Source organism: Pongo pygmaeus, chromosome 2 (genome assembly GCF_028885625.2).
Source record: "Pongo pygmaeus isolate AG05252 chromosome 2, NHGRI_mPonPyg2-v2.0_pri, whole genome shotgun sequence".
Lineage (NCBI taxonomy): Eukaryota > Metazoa > Chordata > Mammalia > Primates > Hominidae > Pongo > Pongo pygmaeus.
Genome location: NC_085930.1, coordinates 47,584,858 through 47,599,315, shown reverse-complemented (window position 1 = coordinate 47,599,315; position 14,458 = coordinate 47,584,858). Strand labels below are relative to the sequence as shown.

Here is a 14,458-nt window from a genome sequence, read left to right as displayed (position 1 = left end):
CAGTTTCCTTAAGCCAACTGTAACAAAGGTGTTGAGCGTTCACCACCACATTATTCATTGTGGCAGCTGTTTCTGGGGCAAAGATGAATAGGCAGCATAGTTTCTCTTTAGGAGCAGCTAATCTACTGAAGGTATCAGATAGATATACACATATTTAATAAATAGTACACTGTACTATGGAAGCATGAGATAAAATATTATGGAAGCATTAGAGAGAAAGAGAGCATTTCCAGCCTATGGGTATCATAGATGGTTTCTTGAAGGAAAGTGGAACTGAACTAAGCCTCGAAGTTGGTAAGGAACAGATGGTTGGCTATGGTGGGGTGCAGAAAAGCAGAGTTGCAGAATTCTCTTATGTTGTAGTCCCAAATTAATAGTAATGTACTAGATTTTCTTCTCCTCTCTTGTGAATTTCCAGCAACAGCTTGATTTTAACCTCCGCAGAAACACGAATGAGAGCTGTGATGGAAACAACAATTACTAGAGTCCAGTTTTAACTCCAAGTCAAAATTTTAGTCACATTCAGCCCTGAATAAGAAATAAGGCAAAGCATGCAACAGGACTTTATAACTTTTTAATTTTAAGGCATTATAAATATAAATTTTTATTATATCTTATTTTTTTAGAGATGGAGTCTTGCTCTGTTGCCCAGACAGGAGTGTGGTGGCACCTACTTAGCTTACTACAGCCTTGAACTGTTGGGCTCAAGCGATCCTTCTGCCTCAGCCTGCTGAGTATGAGGATGCGAAGGCATAAGAATGACACAATGGACTTTGGGGACTCAGGGGGAAAGGGTGTGAGGGATAAAAGACTACAAATTGTGTGCGGTGTATACTGCTCAAGTGATGAGTGCACCAAAATCTCACAAATCACCACTAAAGAACTTACTCATGTAACCAAACACCACCTGTTCCCCAATAACCTATGATAATAAAAAATAAAAAAATAAAAAAAAAACTACAGGTGCATGCCACCATACCCTGCTAATTTTTTAAAAATTTTTGTAGAGATGGGGATCTTGCTGTTTTGCCCAGGCTGGTCTTGAACTCCTGGCCTCAAGTGATCTTCCTGCCTTGGCCTCCCAAAGTGCTGGGGTTACAGGTGTGAGCCACTGCACTGAGCCTAAAATTTATTATTCATAATGTATAATATTGTCCACGGTGTGAAATAAAATTTGGGGGATAGGAGATTTAGGGACCTGGAGTTGAATACCTCATGTATGTAAAGTGTCTTACAGTTCACAAAGCACCTTCCTAAATTATTATTTTAATTACAACTATTGAGGTAGCAGAACTGGTGTTATTATTTTAATTTTGCAGATGAGGGAACTGAGGTTCCAAAAGGTTAAATCACTTAGCCAGGAAATGTCATAGCCAGGTTTTTCTGATAGGTTGTCCAGTTCTTTCCACGTGCCTCATTGTCACCCAGAAGCAACACAAGGGAGAGTTATATAGTTCTATATAACTCTCTATATGCTTCTATAAGCATCATATATCTTGTTTTCTAATTTTATTCTAAATATTTTTCATTGACTTGGTTTTATATCCGCATTTTCTCCATTTTAACATGGGTAAAATATGTGAGACCCAAACTGAGGGAGATGTGTATGGGTAAGAAACTGATTATTTTGGTAACTGGTATGGATATGAAAACCATAATGAGTCTGTGGATTGCAAGCATTTTAATTTATTTTCTTGACTTTTGAGTTAAAGAAAAGATTTCAATGTGAAGGTGCAAAATATGCTGCACTGAACTAATCTTGGAGGTAACCAAAGGGCTGTGGGACTAACAGCTTTTGATATTACTTAGTGCTTATTATTGTTATTATTATTATTTCTTTTTAATTATGCAAAGTGCTAATCAGTTTGATTATGCACAGTGCTAATCAGGTTAATTATGCAAAGTGCTAATCAGTTCTTCTTGAAGCACACGAGGAGAGCAGAGGTGCTGGCGGTGAATGGCATAGCTAGATGGGGGTAGTCACGGCAGTCATTCCTTATTAAGATAGGAGTAGACAAGATAGCAAGGGGGATTTATCCATAAAAATAAATAGGAAAAGAAAGAGGACCATGAGCACATGAAAGATTGTAGTTTGGGCAGGACATTGCTTACACATAGAAAGCTCTTCCCCTCTGTAGCATAGTTTGGTTGGATAGTCTCTGCTATATTTTGAAGGCACTCATTTGAAGCCAAAAAGACTGTAGAGGGAAAGAAACAGAGTATTGTATAGCTAGACAAGTTGTCAAAACAACTTATTGTAGTTGGCAAGCACCAATTCCTGGGAGGACAGTAAAGGAAGTAGAATCTAATAGACCTGTACATGAAAAAGGACATCAATAAAGAGAACTGAAAAATTAAGGGAGTGCCATTCTGATAAAATAAACAGGGCCATCTCACTGCTGCATTGTTACTGGGACGGCCGTCTGTGTAGCCTGTTTCCTGAGGTGAACTGAGGGCTGGCTTCTTGGTGCTGGCAGTGGTCTCTATTGAGAGTGGTGAAGACGAGTATGACAATAAGGGTTTTATGTAATAGCTCCTAGCTGGATCAGCTTTGCTGTTGCTGAAATCAAAGTGAATTTTAATATTAACTTGCAGGTCTGTGCTTATTAAGCTGTGTGACTCCCTGTGAAGATGAGTTTATAGCAATATGTTCATATGTTTTTACAGAACAATCATGATGGTGCTCCCTTAAGAATGCCCTTTGTATTCTGTCCTCCTGTTCTATTCTGTGGTTTGATAAGCTATCAATGAAATGCTGTGATACCTACTTGTTTGAATGTATTCAGAGAGCAAAAAGCATTTCAGGATTGTTTAGTGAATATTCATTTTTTAAAAAAAAGTTTTCAGTCCATGAGATTTTTCCTTTACTCTGGAGTTTAAGCAAATGTATACGTTATTTATAAAAGGGAGGGTCTGCTTCCCCCTATATAACCTGACAGAATATTTATTTACCTTTTCTTTTTAAGCCTATGTCTAAGCACAGCTCTTCTTCACAAACTGAAGTGATCTTGATTTCTGGAAATGTCCAAATAATGGCAAGAGTGCTACAGAGGCAAAGTCATCGATGATACCTCCAGAATAGGATGTATTCATAAGTTATTTGTCCAGGCAGTGTTGGTTCTTGGATAAAGACAGGCTTTTAGTTTTCATAATTTCTTTAACCTGGAACAATTTCATTTTAAAACATGAAGAGAATGACATAAATCTTTGGTTTCCAAGGAGAGTCTGGAAAGAAATAGATTGTTAGAGGACAGCGCCCACAAATTGAGAAAGCCTGTTGGGGGCCCTTTGGGAATTTGGCTGGAAAATTATGTTATAAGCAGTCCTTCTGCTCAGCTTCATGGGAACATGGTTTTAGAAATGAAATATTGCTTCTGTGTTCCCTACCCACCAAAACTAAGACAAAGATGAAATATTCGTATTATCCTTTATTTTCAGAACCTTTTATGTTATTTCTCAATATGTTAAAAAACTTTCCTTAGTTCCTTAATGATTCTGCCCAAAGGGTACTTTGTAAATTCTATCCATTGATGGTATACTAAACTCTTAATTCCTGGTGAAGGCATTGAAGCCAAAGACCTTGCTACATAAAACATTTATAATGTCACTGGATGTTTAAAGGAGAAAATCATGTCATCCAAATGGCAAATAAAAATAAACTTAGTAACATCTAACTAAATATGACCAGTTTTCCATTTAATTACATGCTTGCACCCACTTTACACACATTCACATATATGAACCCGTTAATTCCTTCACTAAACCATGTTATTTGAGCACCTGATTTTTTTTAAGTGCTCACTATGTGCTAGTTATAGTACCATAAACTCTCCTAGATACTGGAGATACAGTTGACCAGAAAAGAGACCAGATACCTGGCCTTGTGGAGCTCACTCACACAGGATAACATGATAGTTTCTCATGATATTCAGCCTTAGAAACCAATCTTTCATATTTCATTTCTTCTCAGAACTTCTTTTAGCAATCTATATGATTCAACTGCTGGGCCTCAGTATCTTCAATTAGTCTCAAAATAAGAGGTAGGACTCGATGGTTCTCAAGGCACCTTCATGTCATTCATATTTGCTGTCCTAAAGTCTATTAGTTGATTAGACTATGAAGTGAAATTTATCCATTATTACCATATGAGCAGCCTTGAAATCATACAGAGTTCTTTGGGACTTTGATCTTTTAGGAAATAAGTAATTTCTAGCTAATTCTGTGGATACTACCTCCTTGGATTTAGGCCAAAATTGAATTTAGAAAGGGCGGACTTTGAAATATTCCACAGTTTGGATTTTGGCACTTGCAGTTACTAGCTGAGCAAGTCATAACCAACCGCTTTGATCCTCTGATTCCTCTTAGTTTCTACTTCAAACAGTGAGTGTGAGTATTTAATAAATACTCCATAGTCAGTACTTTTTTTTTTTTATTTCTGGCAACTGTAGCCTTCATGACTCTTGTTACCAAAAATGTCTTCAACTAATTCAACTTCCTTTCCCCAAACGTCTTATTTCTGCATTAAGCCATTACTTCAGTTAACTCAGTATTTTCTCTCCCATTACACCTTTACAGTTTTATTTCTTCCTGTTCTCTTTCTTATGTGCTTTTACTTCTTTACTCAACCTGAGTCAACTTTTGGCTACTTAAATTATCATATGTAACATAATCTTGGTTACAACACAAAATGTGTGCAACTATAATTCAAGTCAATTAAATAGAAATATGTTTTCTACATCAGACCTGTGCCGTAGTTGTTTATATTTTTGACTTACTAGTGTACTGGAAACCTCTTGAGTACAAGGGTTGTGGTTTTAATCCTTGTGTTCCCAGTATCTAGCATGGATTCTGCCAGTAAGCATCTCTAGTCTAGCAAGAAGAAAGAATTTGAAAGCAGTAGGATATATGATCTCTTAGTGGAATTTTAAAGCAACAGGATATATGATCTGTTAGTAGGAAAGTGGAGATGTTGGGAAAGGCTCATGGAATAGATATTGGGAAGGCTTTATGGAGCAAATAATATTTCAGTTTGCTTATTTAAAAAGGGTACTTATTTTTTTCTTCCTGGCAGGAAGTGAAAGTAGACTCTAGGCAGAGAGAAGATCATTAAAAGACTCATGCATACATAAAGTTGGGAGGAACTGGGACCAGGAGACAGAAACGAAGACAAGAAGGAAGATTAAGAGCATATTTTGAAGGTCCTATGTGTTGTTTAGTCTTACTTGAATAATCTTAGCTTTCCAAAATAAGTATATATAGTTGTAGTATAGAGAGTAGGGTGTTGCAATAATATGATCATTAGCTTTTTTTATGAAGAAGAAATAATAAGATTTAGCAACTGATGAATACAAGAAAAAAGACAATGAGAGATCATGTCAGAAAGAACATCTGGATCTGGGTTGCAGCTCCACTCCACACTCAATTTGTGACCTTAAATAGTTAACTTCATCTTCCTAAACCACATATCTTTTAAGATCACTCACTCACTGATAATTATTGAAGAGGGCCCCTATTCCGGATGCTTTGGATCCCAGAGGTTGAGAATAATTGGTGTTTTTTAAGGAGAAAGATACATTTTATGCCAGTAGCACATTTAGCCTGAGCTGGTATTAGGGCATTTGGGAAGACGAAAAGGAAGACATATAAGAACAATATTGTTCTGGCCAGAAAAAGGCAAGAAGGACCTCTAAAAGTAAAAGTAGAGTTATAGCTTAGAGTATCTAAGAAGGCAGAGACACTGAAAGATGTATTTAGCAGAGCTCTGCATTTGGGGGTGAACATCTATCCATGGACCTAAAGAGATCATAGATTGCCCTGATCTGTCTACCCTCTATGTAGGAAGTTAACTCCTATGATTGGTAACTAAGCAAAAAATTAAATGAAAGGGGAGATGGGGCAGGGGAGATAATAAGAGGGTATTTGCCAGTGGTTTACAAAGCTTTGAGATGTACGTGTATGTGGTTGGGACAAGGTTAATTTCATGTCAATAATCATGGCCTTCTCCTTTCTTTTATCACAGAAGAGACTTCTTCTCATTCTCTTCCATTTCTTCTAAGAACTCTCTTCATGCCAGCTAGGTGTCAAAACTTGGGTAGTATGGAATCAGGGAAATGAAAAATAGAACTGGAAAAGTGATCATAGGGGAGGGGGACTCAAAAGTGACAAAATTTTACTTGGGTAAAAGGAAGGGACTAGAGATAGGAAAAATTAGGAGGGAGGAAAGAAAAGTACCCATAAGGGATAGATGGGATGGAGAAAAGACTTAGAGGTGAAAGTAAGGGTAGAGAGAGATTTTTGATGCAAAGTGGTTGTCCATGTGGAGAATAAAGTGGCCAAGACTAAGAACAGAGATTTTCTCTCTTATTCTTCTTGATATTTTCTTGAGAAACTGAATGGAAATTTGAATTTTTAATATATATTGAAGGGTGTGTGTGTGTGTGTGTCTGTCTGTCTGTTTCTGCTTGGCTGCTATTTCTTTGGATCAAAACTAGGGATTACCTGTGCAGCAACTTTGTTCCCACATTCCCACCACTATCACCACTGAAGCAAGGCTCAGAATTTTCAGTTCTTTTTAGTCAGTAGACTTCTGTGATTAATGCTCCATTAATCACTTGTTCTTCGTATTAAGTATAACCCCATAAAAATACGGGATTGGAGGGAGAATGGTCAACCAGTATGTGATTCATACTAGATGACAGTCCTCTCAAGATGGCCCTAATTTCTTGTGCATTTCACCTACATGGTGATCTTAATTCATGTGTTTTTACTTGTTAGGGGTCAGATGAACAAAGTAATTTCATATTAACTATGACAAATTTGTGCATATGTGAAAGAAAAGACCTCTACTTTTCAGGCATTATTATTTTCTGGAATAATCTTTGGGGATTAGGTAGCCAATTAATCAAGATCCCCATAAGAAATGTTAGCAAGTGAGACAATATCCAGTAAAACACTATTAGCCAACGTTGTTATTCAGGAATTAAAATTCAGGTAGGATAGCTTTGGCATCATGAGATTATTCTCTGTGAGACTGACCTATCGCCAATGACATATATGTACATGCTTTAATTGATGTGTGGGAACTTGGTGCCACCCTACTGCTGAGATTTCAAGGATTGTGTGAAGATTTTGTGACAGTGATTACACACTTTTTATCAGATAGATTTTATGTATTATCACATGTCCAATTTAGAAATTTTCCTTTGTTTTTATTTTTGGCATTAAAAAAGGAATGCATACTTCATAAACTTACATTTTTGCTATTTGTTTGTAAGAAAGGAATTACGAGTGGGTTATGTAACATTAAGCATATGGCTACACAAAGATTAGAAAAGCTGTGGCCATCAGGAATAAATATTGGTGATAACACTGATGGGATTTCACACATATAGTTTATTGTGAGAAAATAAGAAAGACTTGCACAGAACTTAGATAAGGAAATAGGCTTGTTTTTTGGTGAAAATATAAAAGGAAGCATTTGTTATTAACATGGTAGGCTTTGAAATTTGGCTTTCTACTTCCACTTAAGAGGAAACACCTTAAGTCTGATGAATTTTTTCCTATGGTAGACAGTACTTAATCTAGTATTACTAGATTAAACCCCTTAGTAATCAAACATTTTAAATCATTAAAATATCTCTGAATAGCAAAATGTTCCACTGCTCCAGATTCTTCCATGATGTCAAAAACATAGAAGCAACAAATGTGGACCTGATTTAGTAGTCAAGGAAAAATATGATGTGATGGAGAATTAATAAAAGACTATTTTAATATTGGGAATGAAAAACTACCACAAATCTTAAGGGTTTACATTAGCAGAACTTGGTTTGGTTTGAGTAGACTTAAAACAAGATTTTGAGCTAGCTTCTAAGGAGTTTTGAGGATCATTTTTTTTCTGTCATGAATTTATGCTACATAACAAATGCAGAAATTGGAGAAGTGTAAATCTATCATTTCTTTTGACATTTATGTAGCTTCAGTAACCTCCTAAGGTGAGATCATTTGAGATTTTTAGAACATGGATACCTCTAGAAAAAATGAGGAGGTGCCAGTAGCTCCTTAGAAACAGCTTAGCTTCACATTGAAGGAAGATTCTTAAGGCCTTTATGGAGCAAAGATATTTGATCAGAACAAACATTCTTATCATATGGAACCTTTTTCCTGCAAAAAACATGACTGTTAGGGTAATTAAATTGGTTATTTGCAGCTTCTCTCCTTTCCCCTCTTCCCTCTTCCACCTGCACAGTATTGTTATATCGAGTTGCCATGATAAGAGTAAAAAATAATCAAACCAACCTATACACAGTTTATTATGAACAAAAAATACTTTGAAGGATTCTATTGATACAAGCTAATGCAAGACAATAATTTGTTTATTCAAAAGTGTTCTGAATGTCCTTTTCCATTGATCATGTGCAACTGGTATAAACAAAGATCCTGTGTATGGTAGAGAGCTTATATTTGCATTTCTTTGTATATTTAAGCATTTTTAGCAGACTTATATTTCTGTTTATTGACAGTACTCTTTAGAATTTGTGCAATCATATGTATACATCAGCAGCAGACATTTGGGTAGGTAGTGAAGGTAAGTTCTATAGTCAGTGTAACTAGAAGATTATATAAATTAATTATATTAGTTTTGATGCTTTGGGTAAAATCAGTGTGCTACATGAACCTCCAATTACACAGGACAATATACTGTGCTCAAAAGACATGAAGGCAGACTAAGAGTACAGAAAAGCTGTTGGTTTTGTTTGGGGAGTTCCTGGCTTTTTATCTGCTTGGTGAAGGAGCAGGTCTTATTGTCAGTTGCCAAGTGCTCTGATGCTGAGAAGTTTGTCAGCTGTGGTTACTTTGGGGATTTTGGCAATGATAAGCACTTTTCCTTGAGAAAAATCAGCATAGATACCACACATTGGAATTGGACAAATTGCTTTTATTTTCTATTTTCTTTAAAAATCAAATTGGCTTTTCCTTCTTGTCCCAGCTGTTGCAGCTTCCTTGTTTTTTAGCTTAGATGATGGGAGAAACACATGTTCCCTGAGAGCCAGAGTAAAGCTTACTTATTTTCTTCCTGTACAGACTACGTGAAGTTACGATACTGGCTCCAAATCTAACTAAACAAAGTTATTCAGAAGAGATTTGACAGAGAGGGTGTCTAACAGGTGAAGAGCTGGGGTCATTGAATGGGTATTTCAAAGATATTAATGTAACTCGCATATATTAGAAAGCTTTAATTGCCATCTCCAGCATGTTTAGACCTGAAAACTTCAGGGACCTATCCTGTTTCATAGAGAAGTCTTTTTATCCCCCTATGGTTTATAGCTGGAAACAAAGTATGTATGTAAGAGTTGGACTGGGGCCAGGTGCGGTGGCTCACACCTGTAATCCTAGCACTTTGAGAGGCTAAGAGGCGGAGGCAGGTGTATCACTTGAGGCCGGGAGTTTGAGACCAGCCTGGCCAACATGGTGAGACCCCATCTCTACTAAAAATACCAAGTTAGCCGGGCATGGTGGCGTGCGTCTGTAACCCTGGCTACTCAGGAGGCTGAGTCATGAGAATCACTTGAATCTGGGAGGTGGAGGTTGCAGTGAGACGAGATTGTGCCAGTGTACTCCAACCTGGGTGATAGAGTTGAATTGGTTGAAGTAGTATACAGTAAGGCACTAAACAAACTTGACCTTTTCTATAAATTCCTTCTCTTTCCCTGTAACCTGTTACTTTTCAAAGGGAAAGATCACATCTATATTTCTAGTCAGCTTGCTATCATGGTAAGGAACCAAGATTCCCTTCCAGTTAGGGTAGTGGAAGATGAAAGTGGCTTTTCTTTTTGATATCTGGATCAACCTGGTTTTCCTGCCATCTCTTATTTCACATAAACAAGCTTATCATCTGACCTAGCTGCAGATCGTGTTTTAAAATTTGCTCCTACCCCTGCTCCTCTCTTAAGAGCCGAGTGCCCACAGAACATTATCTTCCTCATCTGGACCTATCTTTGCTCTTACTGACGGGGGCTTTTTCATCCTATAATTCCTTTTCTGTTGGCTTTTCTTGGGAAAGCAGTTTAAGAAACATTCATTAACTATTTCTGGGTGTCAGAAACTGTGTACTATGTTTCCAGAGAATTGGAACTAATAAAATGTATACCTGTATAGAAGAGATGTTTTATAAGGAATTGACTCACATGACTGTGGAAGCTCACAAGTCCCAAGATCTATAGTCAGCAAGCTAGAGGCCCCAGAGAGCCAATTGCATTAGTCCAAAGTATTAGTCCAAAGGCTTGAGACCTGGGAAAGCTAATGGTATAGTCCTAGTCTGAACTTCCTTAGGCCAGAGACCTGCAGAGAGCTGATGTTTCAGTTTGAATCTGAAGACAGGAAAAAAAAAGTAATGTTCCAGCTCAAAGGCTGTCAAGCAGGAGAAATTCCCTATTACCTGCGAGAGAGTCAGCCTTTTTGTTCTGTTCCAGCCTCCAACTGTTTGGCGGTGAGGGAGGCCAATCTGCTTTACTCAGTTACTGATTCAAATGTTAATCTCATCCAGAAACATTCTCACTGAAGTACACCAAATAATGTTTGACCAAATGTCTGAGCACCCTGTGGCTCAGTCAAGTTGACCTATAAAATTAGCCATTACAACTGTATTACCTAATTTAATCCTGACTGAAACACAACCCCAAACCCCGTGAAGTAGACACTATTGGTTATTATCACCAAATTTAATGACTAAGAGTATAGTGTCTAGAGTGAGATTGCCCTTATTAGAATTCTGTCTTCACCCCTTACTATATAACAATAGGCAAATTACTCAACCTTAGTTTCTTCATCTCTAAATCTGGGATGATGACACTACATACTTTGTTGAGTTATTATGATAATTAAATGGAATAATGCATGTAAAACACTTAGCATCAATAACTGGAACATAGCTTAGTACTCAGTGAAGGATAGCTATTATTTAAATACATGAGGAAATAAAGTTTCATAGTGGTTAAGATCTTTGCCCAAGGTCATGTAGCTAGTAACTGGTGAAATTGGGATTTGAACTTAAGCTGTTTGCCTCCAAAATTATGCATTTAATTCCTCTCTATTAATCTCAACACAGAAGTAGAATAATGTAATGGTTAAGCCTCTGATGTTGGACTCCATGGTTCAAATCTTGGCTATCTCATTCACCAGAAGGCTTTAGGCAAGTTAGTTAACTTATCTGTACTTTAGTTTCTTAATCTCTAAAACAGAAATGAAATAGTATCTTTCCTGGAGTCACATAGAATCAGATCATTTCTAGGGATACTACCTTCATCCATGAATTTTAAATGATATAATTTAAGACACAAGATTTCTCCTTTTTCCTTCAAATTATACTGGTTGTTATTGATATGGGTAAGTAAGATTTATGAAATCTAGTGAAGTACTAAAAATATGCTAACATATTCGTAATGTTACAGATAGCATGGCTTTGCAACAAATTTCTTCAGAAACTTTTTTGAGAGGGAGAATGAAAATGATAGTTTTCATTCAGAATAATTGTAAGTGTCTTCAAAATGAAGTTCAAATCCATGGATAGGAGGTGGAAGGAAGCCAAGAAGGAATCCATTATAAGGTGAAAATCATAAGTCCTCTTTTTGTGACTCCATCTTGCCCGTTTAATAGAAGTGATATAAGTAAGATCTGCCACCTAGGACCAAATATTTCTTTCTCTAGTACTTAAGACAAGAAGACTCAGAATTTCAGAATACTATATGTGGGTTCTCATCTGTCAACCAAAAGCAGCTGAAAAGGCGAGAGCCCTGGAGAAATGTTTCCTACATATGTATTTGTTTTTAGACAAATGTGTTTGTTTAAAAGTCTAAAAACCATGGAAATGGGTACCATGGAAATGCATAGTTGAGGGGTAGAAGCCCTAGAAGTGTTGACTCAATTCTTGATCCTTCTGTGTGATGGATTAAATGCCACATGCTTCAGTTTGCTGTGTGTGGGGTCTTTCAGCACTATTTATAATAGATGGCAATCCTGTGTGAAGGACATAAGAAACTTTCTGATTCGTTTTTCAAGAGACTAATGAGAAGTTGATTGTCATCTGGCTGTTGCTTATGGGAGGAAAACTCCAGAGAAAATTATAATGTATATATTACTCTTCCTTCCAAAAAAATTTTATGTGAGGTTAAAATTAATATTAAGGGCAGCCGTAAAGGGGAAACATAAAATCCATATGCAGACTGAAGAAGTGTGGCAATGAAGGGGCAAAAGTTGGAGTTACCCTCTTGCCTCAGGTGGTTGGAGAAATTGTAAGCCAATTGCATATATTTCAGTCTTAACACTTCCGTATACTTCTCAATTTCTTTTAAAATTTAACTCCTGAAGTCATAGTTAGAAATTTGTCTTCTTTACCAACTTCCTCCATGCATTTACCTATTGCCCATCTACCTCCTACAATATGGAGTCTTCTCAAAGCAGGCAATATTTGTAGATAGTATTATATGAAAATGTTGGAATCCAGTGAAAATTTTTATGGTAAACATAGATGGAAATGTCCTCTTTGCTATAAGATAGTAGCTACTTTAAGTATTTTTTTCCTTTGAATAATGTTGTTCATGTCAATTGCCAAAAAAAATCCTTATAATTATATGAAAATAAAAAGGAAAAAATACTTAAGAAATAGGAGACCAGGAGGGAAATTATAATTGAGTCTGGAAACCATTTTTTTTAACCTTGGCTAAATAAATGAGAAATGATAAGAGGTACAATATAATAAGAAATGAGAGATACTGAGGTTCAAGCAGACTGCTTTATTTAACTCCATTTAATTTTATTAGATTGAATTTGATGGAGACAATGTCAGTGGACATATACATGAAGATTGGTAGCAGAACGCCTGGGGCTGTTTTATCATTGTCATGAACATGTACAAACAGAAAGGGAATGCTAAGTAATTCTGAATGTACTAGTGATTTTTAGATAACAGATTTCAGTTTTACAAATTCACTGAGCCAGCAGGTGGAAGCAGATCTGTCACCTGTATCTAGTTCTTGATTTCAATATACTAGAAAAGCAAATACATCAATATCACATTTTTTTCTTTTCTTCCTTTGTCAAGATGTATTTAGGATGTTTTCTCAGCATTACTGAACTCTCAGCTAAAAGATACGTTTTAGTTTCATTTTTAGAGGAAGAAGAAAATGTAAGTGGGCTGCTAGCAATTTTCAATTGCTGATAGCAATTAAACACCAAACTTAATGTCCCTTGGCCTCTTTGGTTTTCTTATAGAGTGAAGTTTATATACTATATCTGAAGAATTAGTTTACAAGCAGAAATACTTGCAAAAGCTGCATTTTGTGTCCTGCAAGTGAAGCCAAAAGAAGTGATATTGTCTTCAAGTAACAGAACCTCTCAGGCAGATTATCAGAGTAAAATAAATTCAGATATGTACACCCCTCAACAAGCTATACTTTGGTAAGTTAGGTTTTGACAGAATTTGTTTAGTGGACAGAGGTAGGCCGTGTTATTGTCCCACAGGGTAACCTCAAATGAGGTCATTAGCCCTGGAAGCAATGATTTCCAATTAGCCCATATGTGATAGAGTTGCAAACTCTTACCAAAGAGTTTATTAATCTCTAGATAATTTATCTTCTAATACTTTGTACCCTTCTTTATTTCTTTTTTATTGTAGTGGCATTATTCTTGAACTTATCCATTAAGAGTTGTAACTAGGTTCCAATTTGAAGAAGCCCAGATGAAGCTTCAGATTGTGTTTGTATAGAACAAGTTAAGAATTGGCAATATGAATAGCTAATATAGATAACTCAGACATTTCAGAACTAATCATTTGACCTAAATTAATTTCTTAGATATTGGTCAGATTCTCTAGGTTATTTTCAGATATCCCCTCCACTTTATGGATATATGTTGTAATTAATCGGTATACTTACTTTTTGCTATAATGTCCTCCTGGCTACTCAGAAGAAAACCAAGTAGTTGAAGCCTTAGTAAATTAGGAGGGTAACATGGTAAAAACAACAAAAGTCACTGGTTCATAGAAAAATCTTGCCTAATAATTGCATTGTATATGAAGACATTTTCCTCTTATACCCATAAACAGTAATTTAAGTTCTGAAATAAGGACCTTGTCTTTATTCCTAGAACCTCTTCCAATAGCTGGCATATAGTATGTATTCAATAAATAATTGTTGAATAAATGAACTTTATTGTAAAGAGGATCACTATTAGCCTAGATTTGGTTATATATTGGGTCAAATAAAATCTCTTCCCTTCTCCTCTGCTTCCAAAAGAAAATGTTTAATACGATGCCCCCAACTTACAAACAGGTTGTGTTTCAAAATTCAGACAGTTTAGTTTTCTGGAACCAAGAAAGCTTCCCTTATTTATACATTTATTGCAACAAATACCAACTGAACCCTCACTACCATCCAGGTATGTTCTAGGCTCGGAGCATACAGTA

At 36.3% G+C, this 14,458-nt stretch overlaps 1 protein-coding gene and 1 long non-coding RNA gene across 5 annotated transcripts in view; one reads left to right on the top strand and one right to left on the bottom strand.

Annotated features, from left to right (window-relative positions):
* Nucleotides 1-14,458, top strand: part of ZBTB20 (zinc finger and BTB domain containing 20) — an 838,685-nt gene that overhangs the window by 275,955 nt on the left and 548,272 nt on the right. The window lies entirely within an intron of this gene.
* LOC129033797 (uncharacterized) lies at nucleotides 561-4,039 on the bottom strand. The gene is made up of 3 exons (XR_008501672.1): nucleotides 3,876-4,039; nucleotides 2,953-3,162; nucleotides 561-730 (listed from the first exon to the last, which is right to left on the bottom strand). It is a non-coding gene; the product is annotated as an uncharacterized LOC129033797 (long non-coding RNA).